Below are 24212 nucleotides of genomic sequence, written 5' to 3'. Positions count from 1 at the left end.
TATGGAGTGAATATGACTGGTTATTGTAAGAAATGAATACACTTGACATAAAATGATAACTTTTATATGTGTTTATTATATTGAGTTAAAACATTAGAAAGGAAAGTATTTGTTGGAGGGTAGACTTTATTATACAGTCTCATCTATTAATGCTTGGAAAGGAAGGAACGAGGAAGGCAACATGTTTTAAGCACTTACTGTGTTTCAGGAATGGTGCTAGGCACTTGATTACTCAGTTCCTGAGAAGTCTGTGAAATGGTTACCTTATCCCCAATTTGCAGATGAAGAAACTGAGCTTCAGAGAGGTAATTTGTCTAAGTTTTTATGGGATGGTTTATAGATTAATAGTTTGGGAGTCTAACATAGATCTTTATGTCTTTAAAGATCATTTTCATTCTATTGTATCAACTTTCTAATGAAATTATATGCTATATCTGATGTGTCTTGGAATTGGAGTCATAGGATCTGAGAGGAAAAACTGTTCTTTGATCATTAAAGAAAAATCCACATAAAGACCAGTATTTATACTATGTGGAATGTGTTTTCAATTCCACTGGTATTTTTTATCCACGTCTGTTTTAGAGGCCGTATTCTTACCCCTGCCGTCCTTTCCTACAATTCCTAAATATGTGACAGTTATTAAACATCAGTTTAAATTTGAGTTAACATATTAACTCTTCCAGCAAGATTTTTTGTCACTATTATTTCTAATACTGGTATAATTTTAAAATTATATTAAAAAATATAATTTTATATTATAATTTTAATAATGGCATAATATGACTTCCAGAACCCACTTCATGAAAAGCTTTCAGGACTGATTGATGTAACTTAAATATTTCCATTTCCATGTGAAGTAAATGTTTTCTGAAATCATACCCTAAATCTAAATCTAAATTCTGTTTCAGTGAACAAAAGAATGACCAACATGAACAAGCTACTGTATCAAATTTATGGGTAAGAGAATATACTTTCTATTGCTTCACTTAGAATCATGCCATGGGGGGGGTCATTTCTGAATTCAAAATTCTACAGAATTTCTGAATTTTCCTACCGAAGATTGACTTTGGATACCTTACCATACTTTAAGAAGAAACTCAGATGCATTTGTTGCTATTGTTCTTAATGGAACACCTAGTATTTATTGACAGTGTTCATTAGTGATGATTTTCAATGAAATTGAAACCAAAGTCTTGATGGAATATACATTCATCTTCTTTTTGTCATACTATCTGTGTCAAATCCAAAGCCCAAATATGACTTCTGACCTACAGTGACATCTGAAAACATATTATCCATAGTTGTGAGATTTTAGAGATTTTAGCTAAGGACTATGCAAAGTGTCAAGATGAAATAACAGTTCAATAATTAATAATAACATACTGTTATTATGTTTAACAATAATATTGTATAAATCATAATAACATACTGTTAATATAGTTAACATACTGTTAAATATATTTCTAAATATTTAGGAAAAGCTACCCAGTAAAACACATCTTTTCTTTTTTGGTATTCAATTCAGTTGGAAAGAGACATATCCTAATTCTGCTTCTCAAAGTACAAGTATATTCCCTCATGAACCAATCTTCCCGCAGCAGGCTGATTTAGATAATCAAATGACAAAGATATAACTGAAACGGCTCCTCAAACCTTGCTTCAAGAATTGGAGCTGGGAGCCCCTCAGGGTTGCAGGGCATTTCTGAGGCTGTGTAAGCTCTCTGAACAGCTGTTTGGTAGTAGTCTCAACAGAGCTCGTTAGCACAACTCCTGGTTGAGACCATGTTAACTGGATCCCTTTACTGTCACCACCACACTCCCTCCTCTCATGTCCCTCCATTATCACTTTCCCCTCCCCAGCTTGCTCTGTTAGCACTTCTACTCTCCTGAGAGGAAAGAATTTTCTCTCTCTTTATCTCTCTTCCACCTCCCTTCGACTAATTCTTTTTCATCTCTCCCACTCTTCTCTCTTTGCCCTACCCTGTCTCTTTCTCTTTATTCTTTCTTTCATGGCTGTTTCTCTCAAACCAAAAAGGGCTCTTCCCCCCCTCCATCAAGCACTGTTCTTCACTAGTTTCAATCCCTGTAATGGAAGAATCTGCCTGCATATCTTAAGTCATCCAACTAGAGGTGTATCCAATTGGAGGGAGGTAGTAAACAGAACTGGTTAAGAATGCAGGCTTTGAAATTATACCAAAGTTAGACTTAAGTCTCAGTTTTGACATGATGTTGAATGCAGCATATGTTACTGAATCTCCTTTAGCTCAATTTCCACTTCTGTTAAATGGGAACAATGGTATCTTCCTAAAGGTAGGTATAGGAATTGTAAAAATTATTGTTATAAATGCACTTTACACAATGCTTGGAACAGAACCAGAAAGCAATGAAGAATAGCTAAAATTATTTATAAATGATACCTCTTGATCAAACAGAACTGGTCTCTAGTCCTTGGCTTTACTGAGTTCTTTTTAAGTCTTCCCTCTTTGCCCATCCTGTCAAGCCTCTCTATCCTATATGCATCTCATTCATTTATTCATTTGTTCCTTCAGAACCCCACATAGAGAATATGCTATGTTCTATTTCTAGGTACTTTCTGGAATGGTCACAAAATTAATCACTGAAATTATTACTTGATAAAATTTAAAGCATTATTTCTTCCATCCATTTTCATGACCTGTAGGTAAGGGAGGAGAAGGGATGGGGAAATATGGAAGAGATAAGGGTGGGATGTTAAAGAGTCCCTTTAACTTCTAAAAGATTTTCTATTCCCAAGGAGTAGACTTGCTGGTAGTGGACCAGCTATGCAGGCAAAGGAGCTATTCTGGGCCAGCACCTTTTTCTTTGCCTTTTCAAGAGCAAACCTGTTTCCAACATCTTGTTTGCTTCTTGGCTGCAAATAACTTCTGTGTTTATATTGTATGTGTATGTGTATGCATTGCATATATGCTGGGTGAGTGGAGTGTCAGGTAAATTAATGTGGTCCTGACATCATGCTAAATACACTCACTTTTTTTGTGAATGCTTTGTAATCTCATTTGATTCTCACAACATTTGAGGCAGGTATACTTATTTTCATTTTACAGAAGTGCAAATGGACTTTTAGTGGGGTCAAACAGCTTGCCTTAAATCACTTAGCTAGTAGATGACAGAGATTCTGCTGATGCCTGAACTCTGCCTTCACTTTCTACACCATACTCATACTGTCTGGCAGTTGAGAAGTTCTGAAACAGGGTAACTACCTATATCCTTTCTCCTCCAATAACAATTTATATTTGGAGGTGGAGATCTTTAAAAGTACCAGATAGATTATAATCTTCCTAAGTAGTGTCTAGGAGCCACTCTTTCCTCACTAGGGAGGAGGAAAATCTTGAAGGAAGATCTAGGTGCCCCCTGAACAAAATTCTGATTCCTAATCAATCTACTAAAAGCCATAAAGATTTCTCCAACTTTTGTTTGGGCAGTGATTCTCTGTCCTAGTCATCATTTTGTTTAAAGGAGGAAGTGGGGATGTGTATTTTATTTCCATTGTATTTAATTATGTTTATAGTATAATTTTTCTAGAATTTACCTGATTTTGTTTAGGTACAAATTCTAGACCAAAGTTTATATCAAAGATAAAATGAATTTGTGTTCCTGTAGAATAGTATACACTTGCTGAATACTTTAACATGAATTAATCAGTTATGCCCTTTTTAAAACCCTTATGCCTTTTTGCTTGACCACATGAATGCCTACTATTTTAATTTGTGAAACCAGTTCAACCCCATGGTCACATTTAGGGCATAAAATTCTATGGCATTTTGTATAATTGTGAACTTTTGAAATACTAGGGCCATGAAACACTATTTTTTTAAACTAGCACTATTTAGACAAAAAAAAGAAAGTACAAGTTCGTGCCTCATCAGAAAAGAATGAATATTTCTAAGTCAAAAGTTAAGCTATTGGACCTCAAGCTGAATCCCACTAACAGACATGTATGATTTATAAAAAAGCTCACTTAGTGTTTTGGTCTTGGTTTTTAATTGAAGTAATTGCCAACATTTAGAAATCAATAGATTTCGCATCCACATCCACATTCCAGTATCACTTGAAAGTTTCAGAAGAGTGTAATAACAGACCCCCAAATAGCAAATCTGGCTTCCATAGGGCACACACGCTCCATTGGCACACACTTTGCATTTTGCCAAAGCCTTCATTTGGCTGACTTATTTATTTGCTTAGCTCTTGTAGACATTTGAGATTTTTTTCTTTTATTTTTTTGGTGGGGGTTGTTTTTTTTTTAAGAGATAGAGTCTCACTATGTTGCCCAGGCTGGCTTCCAACTCCTGGGCTCAAGAGATCCTCCTACCTCAGCCAGGTCCTGAGTAGCTGAGACTATCGGCATGTGCCACTGTGCCTGGCTGGAATTTGAATTTTTGATCAAAATTTTAGGAATAGTTTTCTGATTACCTTTCAAGTAGATTAACATTTGAACTTCTTCTAACTCACCTCTTATCTCCCACCACCTCCACCTTATTTTTAGGGTGGGTGCTCAAGAGATCAGACAGGTGGCCAAATAATTAGGAAAGATGTGGGCCACCATAGTGCAGCAGCAAGGACTAGAGGACAGGTTTTAAGCTTTTTGTTTCTAAGCCAGGGAGAGATAAAAGGGAGGGCCTTCTGGTGAGGTTTGCAACTGCCAAGTACAGGAGGGCATCCCAATGTGGAAGTACTTCAACATGTCAACAAATAAGACTGCTATTCTGGTGCCTACCCATTGAATATCAGCCTTATCTGTGTTTGGGGTAAAGTGGACAATGTTTTTTGTCCTTGAATGCACATTCCACGGGTCTGACTCTGTGTTTTTTAATATGCATCTTTGCTTTAGCCAAGTGTGTGTGTTGGGGGTGGTGGTGTTATTTACTAGATTTAAGCTTTACAAACGTAACAGTGCTTTGCGCAATGTAGACAGTTCATAAATGTATTTAAATGGAATTAACTAAATTATTTATTCTGCAGGCTTTATAATGTTCATGGCTATATGATTAATGAAACTACATTTGGTTTCCTTGTGCGTGTTCCATTTTCATATACTTATATTTCATACCAAGAAGAACTCCCATCAGCTCTGTCCTATAAAAACACCTCTGACCAACGCATAAAGCATCTTATACAAACTAACATTTAACCTTTAAAATTGAAGTATAAACAGGAAGAGAATTCATGGATTTGCTAATTGTCTTATCCTGCTGTGGACTCTAGCAGGCATTGTGTCTTTAGCTACTGCCATGAATGCACACAATAATTAACGCAGAACCTAGAAAAATTAGTCTAAAAGTATAAAGGTCATTTTTAGATCACTACATACAGATAGTTCCTTTTATTTTATTCTCTGCTATAATTTTCAACTTTGAAAATTTTTAATACAGACAGAAACAATGGGAAGAAATAATTTTTAGAGGAAATAGTTCTATTAAAGTGGTGAATTAGGAAGAAAATAACATTTTTTTTCTGGCTGCATACCTATGTGTAATTGTAGAAAGGTCTTAAAATAATGGTAAATGATTCTTCCAACAAAATCCAATAACTGTGTATTTGATATAGAAGATTTGGCTCAAATATTATATGTATAATAATGCATAATACTTTCTTACTGAAACTTTTCAAGGAGCTTTATCATTGAGTAAAAGAATTTCTTTCTGTTTAGACAGCTCTGTGAATAATAATTTATACTTTCAAGGGTTTAAGAGAATATTTCTCTTTGAAACAATGGCTTTTTTTCCTAATCCAAGTGCCTTTTGTAAAAAGATGTCTATGAAGTTATTGGTTAGACACACATGGTTATTGAATTGATTTTATTAAATGAATTTGCTGTATTATTTTATATAAAAAAGTTAACATGCATTTTGAAATTTGATGATGTAAAAATTAATTTTAAAAGAAAATGGTAGTAACTAATATGAAAACTATTTGTCTTTCAAATCTCAAAAAAGCTCATCCCTGGGTAACTGCACACACACTTTTATTTTACCCTAATGTCAATAGGATTTTTTTTTTTCTTGAGACAGAGTCTCACTTTGTTGCCTGGATTACAGTGAGGATTCTTATATTTGTTTTGTTAAATTTATCTATAATTTCAAAGTCTAGATTACATATATTTAAGTTGTCTCCAAAACAATGACATAGTAGTTCAAAAGTATTGAAGCTATTCTTTTTTTTTTTTTTTTTTTTTACATGGTCATGTTTCTCTTTTTAATTAAGCTATTCTGGTAGGTATGTGATGGCATCTCAAAGTGGTTTTAATTTGCATTTCCCTTTTTTTTTATGATATTATGGGGGTATAGATTTTAAGGTTTCAATAAATGCCCTTTCCCTCCCTCCCCCCACAAGTCTGAGTTTCCAGCATGACCATCCCTAAGAACTGCATCAGTGCAGGAAGGGTGGTGCTCTGGCAGTAGTGCCTGGCTTGGCTGCCTCTACTCATCATCCTCTACAGAATGCTGGGCTGCGTCCAGGGTCTTCAGCTGGCAGAGCGGATCTTGGGCTGCTTAGCAAAGAGCTGTCAGCACCACAATGATAGTAGCAAAGCTGAAACCAGAAGCTGTCCACCGTCAGTCACATGCTGAGTAACACAGCAGGAAATACTGGAGTGAGGTGAGCAATGGGTGAATTCAGAGTCTGTGTATTCTGTGGTGTCTTTTGAAGACCCCAGGGCTAGCTACTGAGGTCATGGCTTTGCCAGCCTTAAAGGTACAGTACTTTGAAACTAAGACATGAGAAACAGCAACAGAAATATGGACATTTTCTCTTCAGTGAAAGATTAAAAGGTTCTCCGTATTTCTCCATGCTGTGCAAGCTGATTGGCTGTAAATTTTCATGCGATTTCATGACCATGCCTAGTCGAGTGCAGCTATTAATTGATTTACCCTAGTTTATTGTTTTTAAATTTAATAATATTTTTTTCTTAATTGACAAGTGAAAATTTATACCTTTATGATATGCAACATGATGTTTTTTTATTTTATTTTATTTCAAGAAAATATGGGAGTACAAACATTTTGGTTGCATTTTATATCTTTGCCTCTCCCTAGCAAGAGTTAGAGGTATGCCCTTCCCCTCCACAATGTTCACCACATCCCTCAGATGTGAATCTAGCCCCAAACCCCAGAATCTCTGGTGAACACCACCACCATAGTTTATTAAGACTCCTGTGTTAAGCTGACACTTTGGTTGCTTTCTCTCGGAAGATTTAAAGGGTGATGGTAATACATTGGTGAGTTTTCAACACATCCCTTTAAGCCTCATGCCATATTGTCCTATTGTCAAAATGTTTTTTCAAATGAAAAGTCATTGTCTGTGCCACAGGACTAAGCCCTAGAGGGGCAATTTTAGCAACTCAGGGAGTTGCCAACATCCAAATCAGCTTAGTTTTTAAGAGAAGGCCAAGTTGTTTGGTATGAATGGAAGGTTTTTGCTCCTAGACTTCTGTATATAATATTGGTGGAAGCAACATTAAACTTGGATTGGTTACTGAGCTTTGAACCTCAGTTTTCTCCATTTGAAAATAATTTCCACTTTACAGGATTGTTATAAGATTAATATAAGCTGAGTGCCTCAGAAATAGTTTTACATACAATGAAACACTACACAATTTTCAAATGGTATTTTAAAAAAATGTTTTGCCTGTAGATATAATCAGGAGCCAATGGACAGCCAGCCTTGATGGTAAGGATATCTCATGTTCCCTAGGAAACTTTTTTTTTCTACACTTCTATTCTGAACTGTTGAAATAGCTAACAATGTGAAACATATGCTTACTTTCTGAAGATTTTAAACTTTAGAGCAAAGAAAGGAATTTTTTTTTTTTTTTTACAGTATAAGTAAGTTATCTCCTGGTTCTTCTCATACTTCTATGATGATTACTTCTCTATTTCCTTCCATGAGCTCTTTTCTTCTCTTTTTTATTTTTTCTGTTTCTCTTGGCTCTTTGATTTTTTTCTCATCATAACTGTGACACATTGCCATGGACTTAGTGACTACTTATATATCAAATATTCCTCTGGTTTTGTAGCTCAGAGATTTCCCCTGAACTATATAATTTACACCTGGGTATTCCAGAGATCTCTGAACTATGCCCTCCCTGCTAAGTCCCTAAACTTCTTCTCTTTTTAAATATTATCTTCCTTGTTCACACCTCTCTCAAATACGTTCTTTACTGGATTCAGGATTATTTTTCTTAAATACAATCATGTTATCTGAACATATTATGCTTTTATTTAAACCCTTATAATTATTTTCTCTTACCTTTAGAATCCATGATCTAAAATCTCTTTCTCGCTCCAAACTCAGATCCCATCGCTCCTCACCTCACAGAATGTAGCTTTCCAAATCCGCTAGACAGCTTCTTGCCTTCATGCTAGAGCTGCTCTCTTTGGCCTGGAATGGCCTTTTGGACCTTGTGTGTTTAGCAAACTATTTAACATTCAAACAGTCAAAATATCTTTTGTAATATCTGTCACTATATCCTCTAAGAAATTTGCCCCACTACCCTCACTTCCAAACAGAGTTAATCACTTCTATTATTGTATTTGTACAATGTATTGCAATTACTTATTTATATGTCCTTCTCCTTTGTGAGACTCTGAATAATTAGAATATATGCTATATGCCTTAGTCTCACTTGTATATGGCTCACAGTTCCACACATATGATAGATGCTTAATAATGTTGTGGACAGCAATTCAATGAAGACTATAGCATTGTCACTCCATTGATTTCTAGGTTGGTTTGAGTTTATCCTAGCAGTGGAGAAATGTGGATGTGAAGAGAATATTACTTTTGTCTCTCACCTCTTCACATTTTTTTCCTCTGGAATGTATGTTCTTTGTTGAAGAGAATTCCTTCCTGGATAGAGAAAAAAGACTGTTTTCTAGTCAATACTGTCAATGAATTTTCTACCATCAAGATATAATACTTTTATTAACAGAAATATGCTCATTAAATGTTAGTATTTGCATAGAAAAATTCCATTCATTCATTATCAGTGAACACCCACTGTCTCCCACACACAGTTCTGATCACTGGGGACATAGCAGTGAACAAGGCAGGCCCATCCCACCTTCCTGGAAAGAAAGAAAGAGGGAAGGAAGCAAAGGAGTGAAGGAGGAAGGAAAGGAAGGAAGAAAGGGAAGGAAGAAGGAAGAAAGGAGAGATAAAAAGGGAGAGAAAATAAATATATTTTATTAACAGAGAGAAAGCACTTGTTATTTTTCCACAGATACTACTAATGTTAAATATATCATGTTTTCTTCCCTACAAATCCTCCTTCCTTCTCACTTTAAAATGTTTTAAAGGCTTAAAAGTAAAGGTAAATACAAAAATTAAAATATCCTGGAAGGGCTAATGATGAAAAATATTGGGAATAGAGTTTCCATACATAATTTTTAGAAAAGCGAGAAAAGCTCGGCATTTTGTTAAGATTATTTGGTATGCCAAGAATAGAAAATGAATGTGTTCTACAACAAGGCCACCACTGCTAAACTGTACGTTGGTCAAAGTAAGCCTTAAAAACTGTTTTACTCAATTTATTATAATCATGTCTGCCCACTCAGAGTGAGTATATATGTGTGGTTTGTTTAAAGGCAGCTCTTCAAAGTTAAGTTGATCTGGTTCTTATATTGTTCAAGCATGTGCTTCAATTATTTTTCACTTAAATGGACAGCATGTAATATTTAGATATCCCAAGGCGGTAGTAACTTGTACTCCCACTTTTTGGTGGTTTTTTCAACAGTTTTTTGATCAATATACATGTAATATGATTATAAGAGCTATATCTGCCCATTTTCCATTTTTTCAATTGCACATAGTGTAGCTACCTAAAATTAAACAGTTTATAGTGCATAACCACACTTGAGAATGAAAACAGAATATTTTAATGCATGTCAAGCAAGAAAAGCAGCATATACCTAGAGAAAAGTGCTTTACACTTCCCTTGAGTAATGATAATACCACTTGTATAAGTGTAAGCCAACTCTTTCTTCTTGGTTAAAAGTCAGTTTTTAACAAGGTATATCAGAGACACAAAACTAAGTTTTTCATGTATACTCACAGAGGAGTCTTACCTTGCTGAAGTAATAATCAATGAAGTTTTAGCAGCAGAATTTTAGTCCTATGGATTTTATTTTCTCCTTCATTTAGGCACAGCTTTTCTTATTTCTCTTTACCGCCCAATCCTGACTTTGGAAAACATAAAAATACACTTAGGCAAAAGGACGAGAACTATAGTTCTGGAAAATGTAGGCCAATGTTGCTGAGAGTCTTCACCAGAAGCTAATTTTAGTTAAAGAGATCTAACTATTTTCAAACCATTCACTTTCCACTCTTCCCTACCAATCTTGGAGCTCTACAGATGAAAGTGTTTCATGGAATTTGGAATTTGTGCCTGTGACAAGTTTAAAAGCGTTCTTTAGACTTTCTCTCATCATTTCATACCAAACTCAACAGTTATGCTAGGTCAAGGGTTGGTGACCTTTGGCATGCACATCAAAAATGAACTGATATGAGGGACAACATCTTGGGTATATTCCTGGTTTCTAACAAATACCCCTTTCCTCTTTCTATATATCCCTCTTTTCCCCAGGACAGTTCCATGCCCACCAAACCCTCACCCAGTTTCTCTTTCTCTTTTAGTTTGGTTTCTAGTTACTAAGGTGTTAAGTGATAGATAAGTAAATTAAGGGCAACCACTCCTAAATATATTTGCATTTAGAAGGAGACACTAGGAGCTAGAAGAGCCTCAAGGCAGTTTTGAGGCTGGAAAGAGAACAGAGGATGCTAATTTTAGACCTGGGCAGCTAGGCTTTCTACTTCATAGGACTGCCCCCCTGTACTGGAGCCAAAGTTATAAGTAGATGGTTACAAAAAGCTTCCTTAGGTCCAAACTCCACTTTAAAAACAAGTTTCTTCTATTCACAGTTTCAAAAAAAGAGTATCTTACAAACATCAAAATCTTTATTAAGTCTGTCAGTCTTTAAGCATACTATTTTTCTTTTTTAACAATTTCAATTTCTATTAAGATTTCTTTATATAGTCAAGTTTTCTAATTTTATGGCCGGTGTTACTGCTTTGTTCTGAATTATCTGCAAGATATTTTTTTCTCTTAACTTTTTCAGTCAATAACCAGATATATTTCTACAGTAATATCCAACATACAAAGTTTGAATCCCAAATTCCTAGAGATTATAATAATTTTTTTTTTACTGTTTTAAATTCATTTTGTTAATTTAAAGGATAAAACTGGGGATGAATTTGAAGCTATTCCTTTGTATGCCCAAGTTCAGTCAGACTTATGATGGCTTTGGGGAGATTTAAAAAAAACTAAATTAAAATATTGCTAAATCTTGTTTAATTTGTAGCCCCAGTCTGAGCAGTAGACCCTTTAAACTTATTTGCAACGATACACAATATAATTCATTTTTCATTTAGATAATTTAATTTACTTTTTAAAAATTTACTTTTAAATTGTATCATCCAATATATGTCTCTTGAGATTGCTAAACCTTTTCCTGATGGCTTTTCCAAGTTACTTAGATTTCCTTAAATTTTAGCTAAATTTCCCCAGGAATAAACTACACCTCCTTCCAGGATTTCATTTTTAACACATTAACTGTCATGGGAGTTGTATTTAACTGACACTAGTTTGGAGCCCGGGGCCTAGTGAAGCACATGTAACTCATATGTCTCTTTACCTTGGAAACTGCATGGTGTGCAGGCAACTCACGCTGCCATGTTATAACATGCACATTACATGATGGGTGGCTTCCTGGGCAAAACCCTGCAGTTGGTTTGTGAAAATCTTATTTGTTGATGTTCTTATCATTACAATTTAATTGCATATAACTCATACAAAGAAAACAATAAAAAAACTAAAACATTTTTTATTAAATTAGAAGGGATAGTTTTGTTTTTGAAGTTTTTATTCTATTTTCTTAATAAAACAACATGGCCCCAAGGAAAAATAATTTTTTTCTAGTGTGGCAGTAAATGTGTTAAAATGAATAAACAGGATCCCTGTTTTACCATCCAAGTCATGGATAAAATGTATAAAAGCATTTGGCCTCAGTACCGTCTGCTGTGGAACATATCCAAGCAGCCTTCTAAATTGGTGTTCCAGAATGTATGAATAAGAAATATATATTTCTCTAATGCTTGACCACAGCCACCACAGTCTGGGAAATGAACACTGAATTTCCAACTCCTTTGCCCGGGTTGGACATCTCACATTACTGAGGCAGAGATAGGCAGGCAGAGTATAGATGAATGTCCTTGGCAATGTTACAATGAGACAGAAAGTTTTTTTGGGAGACTGGAGTGACATGGGGTGAGGAAGACAAATTCCTGAAAGGCAAGAGCCTTATTCAGTATAAAATGGATTGAGAATGGTCAGTGAAGTATCTTATGCCATATTTGAAAAACTATCCGACATTAATTTGCAGAAATTAATGTTTACCTACATGTATAAATTGTTTACCTACATGTATGAAGGTAATTTATGACAAATATCAGAATAGATTGAGAGAGAGAGTGAGACAGAGAACTTGAGATTCAGTCAGATGATTGACTCTTGGTTCAACTGAATGACTTTTTATTTAGCAGTGAGGAACCACAAATAGCTCAGTGTCACAATTGGTTAGGGATGAGATAAGGCTAGAACCCATGTTTATTAAGTAAGAGGCCCATGTTCTTTCCAACACAACACCATCCTCACATAACATTCTTAATCATTATCTGTTAGTCTAGCAGGTTCTTTCAGGAACAATCATTATCATTTCACTACAGTTGAAATTTATTTGTCTGAATTGAATCTCTTCTTAATAAGTTAACTGCTTTTGATAGGGTCTGACAAAAGTTTTATTAAAATTAACAATCAATTTACATTGATTTCATCGTTCAACTTTATTACCTTTCTGTCATACTATATTTATTTGTATCCGACTTTTTCTAGTTTTTTTTAGTAAATTACGGTAAAGAGGCAAAAGAATGTAACCTTCACATTGCCCAGATTAGATGACTATAATTTTTCAATTGTATTCTTGAAAGTTTAAAACATTTTCCAAAATGCAGTTAAAATGCTGAATTCTGGCTTTATCGAATATGACATTTCCATCAAGAAAGGAAAAAAATTTACACTCAGAGATCTTCTTTTACAGTTTTCCCTCCTATTTTAAACAGTTGTCTTTCTAAATTAGGTATATATTTTAAAAATATAGTATGGTGTGTTTTATAGCGGTAAATTGTCAAATACTGTGCATGTTCCTGACAGGAAATATTTTGAATTTTAATAAGTGTCAAGAAAATCCTAATTTTCTGCTAATAATTTTCATGGCTCTTAATTGGAGGAATTGTTCAGAGACTGACTTCTGGCTCCTGTTTCTTTACCACAATCCATGGACTTCCTGCACCAGGCACTACAAGTATGTTCAACATAGTCTCTGACCCTGTACTTTTAAGTCATTGTACTAAGTCAGCACAGTGAGCAGTTGAATATTTATAGAAGTCTTTCCTAAGTGTGTATGGCTAACAATAACTTAGCTATACATGAAACTGACTGCAAACCTCATAAATATATTCCACTAAGCCAAAGTTAATAGATCTCCAGCTCAGCTTCCATTAGCCAGATTTCAAATATTCCTACAGTTTTTCCAATAGAATGGTGTATGGTAAATGATTCTCTGGGACAAAATGTATGAGTGTGAGTGTGTGTGTGTGTGTGTGTGTGTGTGTGTGTGTGTTGTAGTATATAAAGCATTTATTGTAGATTTACAGATGTAAAAAAATGTGTAGCACACAATTTATAAATATAAAATATGCAACTCTATTATAAATTCCATATAACCAATGGATTGTAACAGAAAATTTGCATTGATTTTTTTCCCAAACTGTTGTGTTAGTGGTCAACCTACAGTTTCAATTCAACTGTAGGTTTGACAAATGCAATTGCATCTCTTTTAGTGTAAAAGAATGAAAAAAATAGCAAAAAACATAAATTTTAGCTGAAGGAAATGATAGCCATTGAAGTCTTTATCTTTATCCTCTTCTCCCCATTGCCAGGCTCTGACTAGCCCCTATTAGAAATTATTTTTCAGGCACTTTTTTTTTTTTGCAGATGTGATTTAAAAATTTTTTGTATTATTATGGGTACATAATAGTTGTACATATTTATAGGCTACATGTGATGTTTTGATACAGGCATATAATGTGGTTAATGGGTGCAAAAATATATAGTTAGATAGAATGAACAATATTTGATAGCAAAACAAAGTGACTCACATAATCCTTCCAGGCATTTTTAATGGAAATGGCCTCATGTGGTGGTTATGAGTCTTATTGCCTAGAATCCATTTCTGGCTGTGTTACTACTCTCTATGTGATCTCAGGCAAGTTGCTTTACACCTCTCAATTTCTTAATTTGAAATTAGGGGCAAAAATAGCTTCTGTATTGTAGGGCTTGTATAAGGATTAAATTAGCTAATATGCAAAATTTGCCACTTAATTAACATTAATCAGGACTAAAAGAATTAATAAATATATCTTAGCATTTAGTACGTAGAAAGGAATAATACCAACATTTAACAAAAAACATAAACTTTGCACAAAAAAGAATTTATAAATTAAAAAGGGAAAACATCACAAACTTCGGAAATATACTTCTGGTATAATGCAAACTGTTATTTGAGGTCATCACTCTCCTTAGCTTATGTTCATTCATTCATATAGTCACACATTTAGCAAGTGCTTATTTAGCAGACAAGGGTATATTTCACCATGGATATATTTAAGGATGAATAGTTGCATTCTATTCTTAAGAAGCTCAGATTATAGTAGTCAAAAGTACACACACACACACACAGAAAAACAAAGAAAGATGACATCTGTTAAGTGTATGAGCAGATACAAAAAATGTATCTGTGAGTTCAGAGATGGGAGAAAGTTACATTTTAATCAGTGTGGTCTAGAAAAGGAATCATGGTGGTAGAGGATTTGGCCTGATTCATTGAAGCAGAAAGGACAAAATGGTGACTTAAAGGGTGAATTTGTTACAAGGTTTAAACACATACAGTATTTTAAAGGGATTTTTAAATTTGCCAATATTTAAACATTAGAATTTTTCTCATAAATGTTCCTATACATATATTTTTAAAATTTAGAACATTTGGCAATGCATAATCTTCATTTCAGCATTGCCACAGGCATTGGAAGCAAGTAATAGTTGCCTCTTCAAATCCCCTCTCTCCGCTGCAGTGGTAGCAGTAGCAATATGTACATTCAAACTTGTAAACTGGATTCCAAACCTGCAGCCACTGAAGAATCAGAGGTACACATGAATTAAAGATTCCCATTTCAGGTTTATACAGTGCTCGCTGCACAGGGCCTGCCACTCAGAGTCACTCATCTCCCTGTTTGGTTCTTTGTCAAGAGGCAGAAATATACTCACAATGACATGTCACATAATTGAACTTACCAAACCTCTCCACATGTAAATCAATCACATCCTGCATTACTTAAAGTGGACTGGCCATAATTTTCCAGGGTCTGAATCATATCAAGGGAAAGTTCAAACTCAAATTAATAATGCCATTTTTGAGCTGTTCTCCTTTTTCCCACTGTTCCTGTCTTTATAGTCATGTGTTCTTTCTTTTTTCTTTCTATTGTGGAAAAAATATTGTTTTACATAACATAAAATTTACTATTATAGCCATTTTAAGTGTACAGTTCAGCATTAAGTACATTCACATTGTTGTACAACCATCACTACTATTCATCTCCAGAAGTGTTTTTATCTTGCAAAACTGAAACTCTATATCCATTAAATAATATAAATCCCCATTTTCCCTTTCTCCAACCCCTAGTAACCACTATTATACCTTCTAACTCTATGGATTTAACTATTCTAGCTACCTCATATAAGTGTAATTATACTACAGTTTTCTTTTTGTGACTGGCTTATTTCACTTAGCACAATGTTGTCAAGATTTACATGTCTTGTAGCATGTGTCAGACGTTCCTTCATGTTTATGGCTGAATAATGTTCCATTGTACGTATGTACCACATTTTAAAAAATTCACTCATTGGTAGATGCATATCAAATTATTTCCATTATTTGTTATTGTGTAGAATGCTCCTATGAGAATACATAGGTGTGCAAATATATGGTTGAATTCCTACTTTCAATTCTTGGGGTAAATGCCCAGAAGGGGAAATTTTGGATCATATGGTAATTCTATGTTTATTTTTTTGAGGAATTATCACATGATTTTCCATAGTGGTTGTACCATGTTACATTCCTATCAGAAATAGACAAGGATCCCAATTTTTCCACTATAGTCATGTATTCCTTTATGCCACCTCACCTCCCAGTAGCAGGAACTTCCTCTATGTGACAAGTTTGAGGTCTACTTTAAGACATGGTGTGACAAAAGAATATTAAGGTAGATGTCAGAGTGAGATTCAACTTGAGAATTCTACAGGACTAGGGAAATATCTCTGTAGTATATGCTTTTGCTAGGTGTGTGGAAAGCCCTAATCTCCCTGCTTCCAAGGAAAAGAAGTTTGATCTCTTCTAGCTGGAGAGATTTAATAGGTGTTAAAATGATTGAGACTTGAGCTAGAGGAATTATAAAATTTTAATACCTAGCAGAAAATATCAAATACAAGCATACTTAAAAATTCTATACAACACAGGAGGAGGAAATTGGGAATAAAGAACCATTAAAATGAATTTCTGATGTGGCATTAAAAAAAGGGCTGGGGGGGCACTATTTTCATGGCCATATTTTCCAAATTACATAGCAAATATATTAATGGTAGTGGTGTTGGATATAGCTTTTAGATACAGCTTTTAGTTCACATTCCACTTGCTTGTGTAGTCTGGAAATTCAAGGAATCTAAAATTCATAAGAGGGCATAACTATATTTGGAGAAGAAAATGTTTGGGGGCTTGATAATCTGCTCAGCTCAAGAGACTGTGATAATGGGAAAATGATTTGCAAGGCTTTATACCAGGTGTCCTATTATAATAGAACCAAGCATTTTGAGGATAAGGAAAATTGCCCTCTATTAAGGGGGAGGCTTAAGACAAAAAAATCCTAATTTCAGATAAAGTAGAGTGGTATCCATTCTATTTCCCCAGCTTCAAGACAGGGATCCTAAAATGTCAGGATGCAACTTATAGGTATGTTACTGAGTGAACTTCTACCAGAGAGTTTGGCCAAGGGTTTATGTTCTAGTATAGAAAGAGTGAATGCTCTGATGTTAAAAGCCCTACTTCATGGAGTTGGGGTCTATAGAATCACCAAGAGAGCTGATGTGCTACTGACTAAGGTCTGTACAGCAAGCCTTACACCTGGGTTCATTTACGCGCCACTCCAGAAAGACGAAAAAATGGTGATCTGTAAGATCCTTCTGCTCTAGCATTTTAGGACTCTTCTTACATTGCCCAAGCGTGGTTCAGCTTCCTTTAAAGTTGCCATATGTATTGTTTTACTACCTCTGATTTGGGATGGTTCAATGACTTATCACTGCTATATTTACATGTATTCATTCCAGTTAAATCTTTATCTATCCTAATCAATTTTTATTTTTATACCTAGGTTTTAATACAACTTTAGTTTTTAAAAACTTGATTGATTTAGGTACTGCTATGTTACCTTACCATTTTCACTTGTTTTTTATATTTTTTCTTTAGGAGGTAGCATCCACCTAGTTTAACTGTAAGATGAAGTACTCTTGCTTGTAGGAGATCGGTAATTTGTGAACCCTCACAATACCTGTTATTTAACCCAAGATATTAACCTTTGGAACAAAATGTGTTCTTCTCTTCAATCAGCAGATCCCTTTAATGTTCCCAAGCCACACATAAGCTGTGCTCTAAAAACAGATTAGAATTGACAACAATTAGTCACATGTCTGAATTTTTGATGGAAAATAAAAATGAGCTACTGTGCACAGAAGTCCAGAATTCATCTCTCTTTCGCCTAAGGTTTTCTTTCCTCAATATCCCTTCTCAGTTTAATATGAGATTGTTGACTTAACAATGATGTATTTCAAGCTGAAGGCAGAAATGAATTTTGCATTAATAAATTGTTTTGAGATGGACTCAAAGAGTATTTCATTATATAAGAAGGGCAGCTATAAAACATGTTTGGTGGTCTTTCCATCATTACTACCTGTGGCCTATTTGTGGAGATGATATTTATCAGTATGACAGGGAATATTAAGCAAGTGATAGACAGTTATTAGCTGAAGTCCTGATATATTTACACCATGGGAAAATGCACTTGGTATTTTCTTTCTGGCAACTGGTCTGCTGTTCATAATTTGATGGAAAATTGATTAATCACACATTTAACTCAATGCAAGATCCTCTGCACTGTAATAAATTATGGCCATTAATCAATAAGTACAAAGTAATTCCAGGAGTCTGGAGACATGCTGGTTTCTAATAGAAAAACTTGCACTTAGGCCTTTCTGCCAGTGACCACTTCATCTGAGGTATTTTGCACCTGCCTCAATCCAATTAGATGACATAATTAATGAACCTCAATGCTCCTGATAATTTGTTATACAAAAGAAAGAATGTTTTGGCACATCCATTAGAACCTGATGTACAATACTTTGCAGAAAAGGAAAAAAAAATGATGAACCAAAGCAACAGAGAGCTTATGCTGGGAATCTTGGAGTTCAAGGGTAAATGTGGGACGCTTCATTCTTACTCCATGTTGGGTGAAGATTCAGTTGCACTTGTTAAAACAAGCCAATGGGATCTTTTTTTTTTTTCCATTAGAAAAGTGAACTTGCCTGTGTACAAAGTTTCATGCCATCTTGTTTCTTCTATGACAAATTAAATGGTATGATTAGAATAAGTATTCAGGAAGTATTGTTTCAGAGGCAATCTAATAAATGTTTCCTTGGTTAAGTATCAGTTTCAGTTTTACATATCACAGTCATTTTGCACCTGTTTTATGCAGCTAACAATAGGCTCTCAATAGATTTTAGTGAGAGAAAGCCTGGGAAGATAAAAAGAAAACCAGTTTGCAGCTAATTCTGTCACTAGGAAACGCCAGGAGTAGATTGTGTTTAGAGACTTTGAAAAACAATTAGCTATGGATTATAGGACTAAAAGGCCTTTCCTAACTGTACCTGGAAAATACTTTGCCCATTTAATGCCTTCTAAGCTGTCACTGAGCTTGAACTTCAGTCCCAGTGATTAATGAAAAGCTGCAGGGCACAGCTAGAAGCTAAAGTCTCAATTATGAAAAAGCAGTAACTAGTTTAATGTGCTGATGCTTTTATACTTAAAGTGACAGCTATGAAAAATGGCAATATTTCCAATCATGCTTTAATAATTTATCATTCATTTATTGGCATGTCCAATGTGCTTTACTCCCACTGTTCTTTTTCTCTTTCCAGGCTCCTGGTGTTATAACACTGAAGAACACAATATGGTTTATTTCCTTAAAAAGCAGACCTTCCTTTTTGGAAGCTAGGACCCATAAGTATAAAGGATTATATCTCTATCTATCATCTGTCTATCATCATCTATGTAATTTCCAGTTAGTGCCACTAACTGGAATAAAGTTGTTGAAAACATCATAGTCCAGTGACCCCTGTCTACTTTCAGGTCACAAACTGGCACCTTAATTCCTAACAGACACTTTGAATTTTGTGCCTTTGGTTACAAGAGAAACTAGACAAGGTTGGTGGAGGAATCAGTTCAAGTCTATCTTTGCCAAGGGAAATAAATCCAGATGTGCAGATGGTGGGCAAGTATAAGCAAATTATAGATCAGTAAATGACATGGGGGGAAGATACATATTTTTTGAGGGGAATAGTACTAAAGTATCTTATAAAATTATTTAGATTCAATTTTATATTTTTAATTTCAGCAATAAATTAGTCCATATCTATAGTCATTCCTTGATATAGTTTTATTAGGTTATATTAGACTTTGTTTACCATAGTATGTGCAGGGTTTACCATTGTGCCTAGCCTAGCACCTGATGAGTGTAAAAGTAAACAAATGAATAAAGTGAATCCACAAAGCTGGGCTGCTATTTAATTTCAATCAAATTTCTCAAGTATTGCTTGAGTGCATACTGTATAATCAAACATAAGTGTACAAAATGAGAGAGACTGCAAGGAATTTGCAAACCACAAGCATATTTATAAGCATTTCAAATGGAAATCATAATATAACATCATAAAGTTTTATATGAAGTCTTCGTTGATTGGGTGGTACAATATTCTACACTCTCCTTAAATAGAATGAAGGCAAAATAAATATATTTAATGGTTCTTAAGTTGCAACTGTCTAGGATTTTTTCTAAATTTGGCTTTTTTAAAAATAGAATAGATTATTAGTACTTGTGAAATGCTTAAAAATAATATGGATAATATTTAAAAATTGCCTTAGTTTAATTTGTTGTCTAGATGTTTTTCTTTCCTTTTTAATATTCTTGTAATTAAGCAACGTATTTCCCCATTTTAAAGCAAACATCATAGCAATATATATAACTTGTTAATAAAACAAACTATTTTGGGGGTATAATAAGGAAAGGTTTAATTAAAGTATAGCTTTTTTATTATCTTATGGAGGACAACATATTTTTAAAAAATTACTATCATCACTGGTGCTAGGTACCAGGCCTTCAGGCTTCACATCACAAATCTGTAAAAGAATATATCTACAAGTGAGATCAACCTTAAGCTACAAAACAGGCGGCAGTTTTGCTAGTAAAATATTCACTTTAAACTAAAATGGGGTTAATGTACTTCCTACTTGTTTGTCTCTGTGGAGGGTCAATTTTGACTCATATGCCAGTGCTACTGTGTGAGTCCACTGATAGGAGTAGCACACATTGCCATTTCTTTGGTAAATAAGGAAATGCATTTGATATGTTTCTGTAAATAAAGCAAACACATGACAGCCTTTTCACAGGGCTGAGCTTACCAAAACTGTGAAAATAAAACTGGAAGCTGGTTTACATCCAACAAGCTATATGTTTTTCTTAGGATAAAAGACCAAAAACAGAATTTTTAGTTTGAAGACCATGAGTATTAAATACATTTTGAGGAAACAAACCTCAATACAACAATATAAATATAACATGCTATTTAACTTATCTAACTTTATTTTCAAACACCTCAAATCACTTTCCAAGATTATCTTTAAGTTTAAAGTAGATCACTTTCTGTATTTAGGCCTTTATTTTGGTACGGATCTATTTCTTGAGCATATTCAGGATTAATATTTGATAAGTCATATTTTCCCACTCTTTTCTCCAAATGTCTGTGAATTTTCTAGCACACACTGAAATATACCGTGGGTGTTGCCCTGTTCCTCTCTGTAGACATTGATGTAGGCATCTGTCCACAGACATTTCCTTCCTCACATAGGTGGGTGCACACACACATCCTAAAGAAACACACATACATGTACACATGAAACCACATTCTATTTTGTATGTACAAATGATTCCAGTCCTTTGATCAGGCTATTAAACCTTTTTCCCTTTAATCTAGACTAGTCTCTTATACAACTTGAAGGAAAAAAACTATGGTTTTCTTAATAACTTCATTGCTTCTCCTTTGAGGGAAAGGAAGAAAGAGGAGTTTAAAACCAGTTGCTTGGAGCATGCTGAAGGAAAAAAGTATCCCCTCGGTGGCAGAAAATATCTTCTAGACCCTTTGGGTAAGGATGATATGATCCCATTATAGAATTTTGGAATTTTCAATTAAACTGCTCCATCTAGAGGTAGTTTCCCCAATGTTATGGGGTGGTTTGCTCGGATCCTCTTTCCACCAGGGCAGACAAGGTTAAGATGTGGGAGTCCTGCCAGAAGCTTAGGTCCAGCTGTAGGATTTTATCTTCTGCATCTGTCTTGTGAGTTCACTTCATTAGCCACTTATTTGGATAGATTGTTCTCAATATAGCAGATAGTTTTCTTCTGGGAACTATCTAAGCAGTCGTTATAGGTTTCAATTTTAGAAAAATTTTAACTATCATCGTTTTGATAATTTAGGTGGTCTATATATGTACATTTATGGTCTTTTAGTATTAATATAAAAATAATAATGATAATTATGATCATGGTGATTGGTGACATTCCTGATATATTTGTATATATTAACTAAATTTTTATAAAAACACTATAAGTTGGTTGTTATTACCCCATAAAATACATGGGAACACTGATGCATAAAGAGCTTAAGTATCTTGCCTAAGTTTAAATAAGTGGTCAGTGGCAGAGCTGGGATTTGGACATAGGCAGTCTTATCCCAGAGAGTTCACTCTTAATTGCTGTGTTATACGTATTCTAACTAACTAGTATGAATGACTTTCTATTTTATGACATAGGTATTTCATGGGAGAAATGAGGTCATTACAAAGTAGCTACTGTGATGAGGTCTCTAGCAACTGAAAAGTATACAAAACCCTTTCTATCATAATTTCTCTTTCTCATACATAACCCACTTTGCACTCACTCCTTGTCTCATGATCATAAATAATAGGAGGGAGAAGGGAGACTCATTAAGCTTTTCATGATGATGTGTTCCACTACCTGGTGACATCCATGTTTTCATTTCTGTTCCAGCCATTGGATTCCCCTTCCTTATCCTGCTTCTACTTTATCTCATATTACATCAAAATTGAAAGTGAACATTATTTTTTAGAAATTAGCTATTCATACCTGTGCAAAATATTTCCTTCACAGCACCTATTTCTTAAATTTCTGATTGGATTCATATCCAGCATTCAAGAATTTTCCCATATGTTTGGATTTTATCTTTCCATTCTTGGTTCTGGAAGAACATATTTTACTCCTGCTTTTAGATCTTTAAACCGGATGCCAAATCTCCAAAACTCCATATACTGTTTACTAGGGTAGGACATAAATGTAACAAGCTTTCATTTTTGGTATCCTTTGGATATTTTATGAGTTGTTTCATCAGCTAATTTTATATGTTCTTTTCTTTAAAAATTATCTGTTTTCATATTTCATGCCATTGATTATTTTTTATTTTTCAGGAATCTAAGACTCTAACATTCAGAAAAAACAATTTAAAAGTTTTAAATATAGCATGCTAAGCTATTAGAAAATACCTTAAAAAATAACTTTAAAAAAATCCCATATTTTTAAGAATTCCATCATAAATATTTACTTGGTTAAGAAAAAAGAGCTAGAAAATTGAAGGCTTCAGACCTAGAATAAGAGGTTACATTTCTTGCATGATTTAAAATAATAAAATAGTTTTTATAATGAATCAGAAAATCAAATACAGACATACTAATTGAATTTGGAATTGAATTTAGAGCTAATCAAATTCAGTAGGTTTATGGACCATCAAAACAAACTACTGCACAACTCACAACTGTCAACAGTAGACCAAAAAAGGCAGAGCTGAAAAGGCACCCATAACAATAAAACAGATGTTTATTTTTATATTGGAGCAAAATAGCTTTTTAAATAAATTTTCTGATTGCCATTATGTTATAACCAATTGTTATGTTATAACCAATTGTGGTCCATATTGCATGTCTTAATTAATTGTTAAAACATTTTTAGAAATCAATAAATGATTGGTGTTCGTTTTTAAATAGTGTTATAGAGCTGGCTTGTACTAGCTTACAAGAGCTGATTGCTAAATTTTCAGAAACTTTGAGGGCCAATGATTAAACCTAGCCATCATTAAAAATTAAAAGATATAAATTTACAAATAAACTGGGTAACTGTGATGGTTAATTGAATAAGTCAACTTGACTGGGTAAAGAGATGCCTAAATTGATGGCAAAATATGATTTCTGGGTGTGTCTGTGAGGGTGTTTCTAGAAGAGATTAGTGTTTGAATCAGTAGATTGAATAAAGATCTGCCCAGTGTGGGCTGGCATCACCCAATCTATTGAGGACTTGGGTAGAACAAAAAGGCAGAGGAAAGACAAATTCTTTCTTTCTCTTTGTGTTGGGATATACATCTTCTCCTATCACTTCTTGGGCCTTTGGACTTTGGGACTTATACCAGTACTCCCTCCCCCCATGTCTTAGTTTATTTGTCTGGCTATAACAGAGTACCTGAGACAGGGAAATTTATAAAGAGCAGAGATTTGTTTGCTCACTATTCTAGAAACTGGGAATTCTGACATCAAGATGCTGGCACTTGGCAAGGACCTTCTAAC

General features: G+C 34.4%; 1 long non-coding RNA gene across 3 annotated transcripts in view; it reads left to right on the top strand.

Annotated features, from left to right (window-relative positions):
• Positions 1-24212, top strand: part of LOC105881236 (uncharacterized) — a 289089-nt gene that overhangs the window by 209163 nt on the left and 55714 nt on the right. Inside the window, exons 1-2 of one of the 3 annotated variants that reach the window (XR_012920076.1) lie at positions 26-305; positions 909-957. The exons of the other annotated variants lie outside the window; for them this stretch is intronic. This is a non-coding gene — a long non-coding RNA (uncharacterized LOC105881236). Of the gene's footprint in view, positions 1-25; positions 306-908; positions 958-24212 lie in introns of those variants that run through there. 3 annotated transcript variants of the gene reach the window in all.

The sequence above is a fragment of the Microcebus murinus genome, chromosome 1 (genome assembly GCF_040939455.1).
Source record: "Microcebus murinus isolate Inina chromosome 1, M.murinus_Inina_mat1.0, whole genome shotgun sequence".
Classification (NCBI taxonomy): Eukaryota; Metazoa; Chordata; class Mammalia; order Primates; family Cheirogaleidae; genus Microcebus; species Microcebus murinus.
The sequence above is the reverse complement of the archived record's forward strand: the minus strand, read 5'-3'. Positions and strand labels throughout refer to the sequence as shown.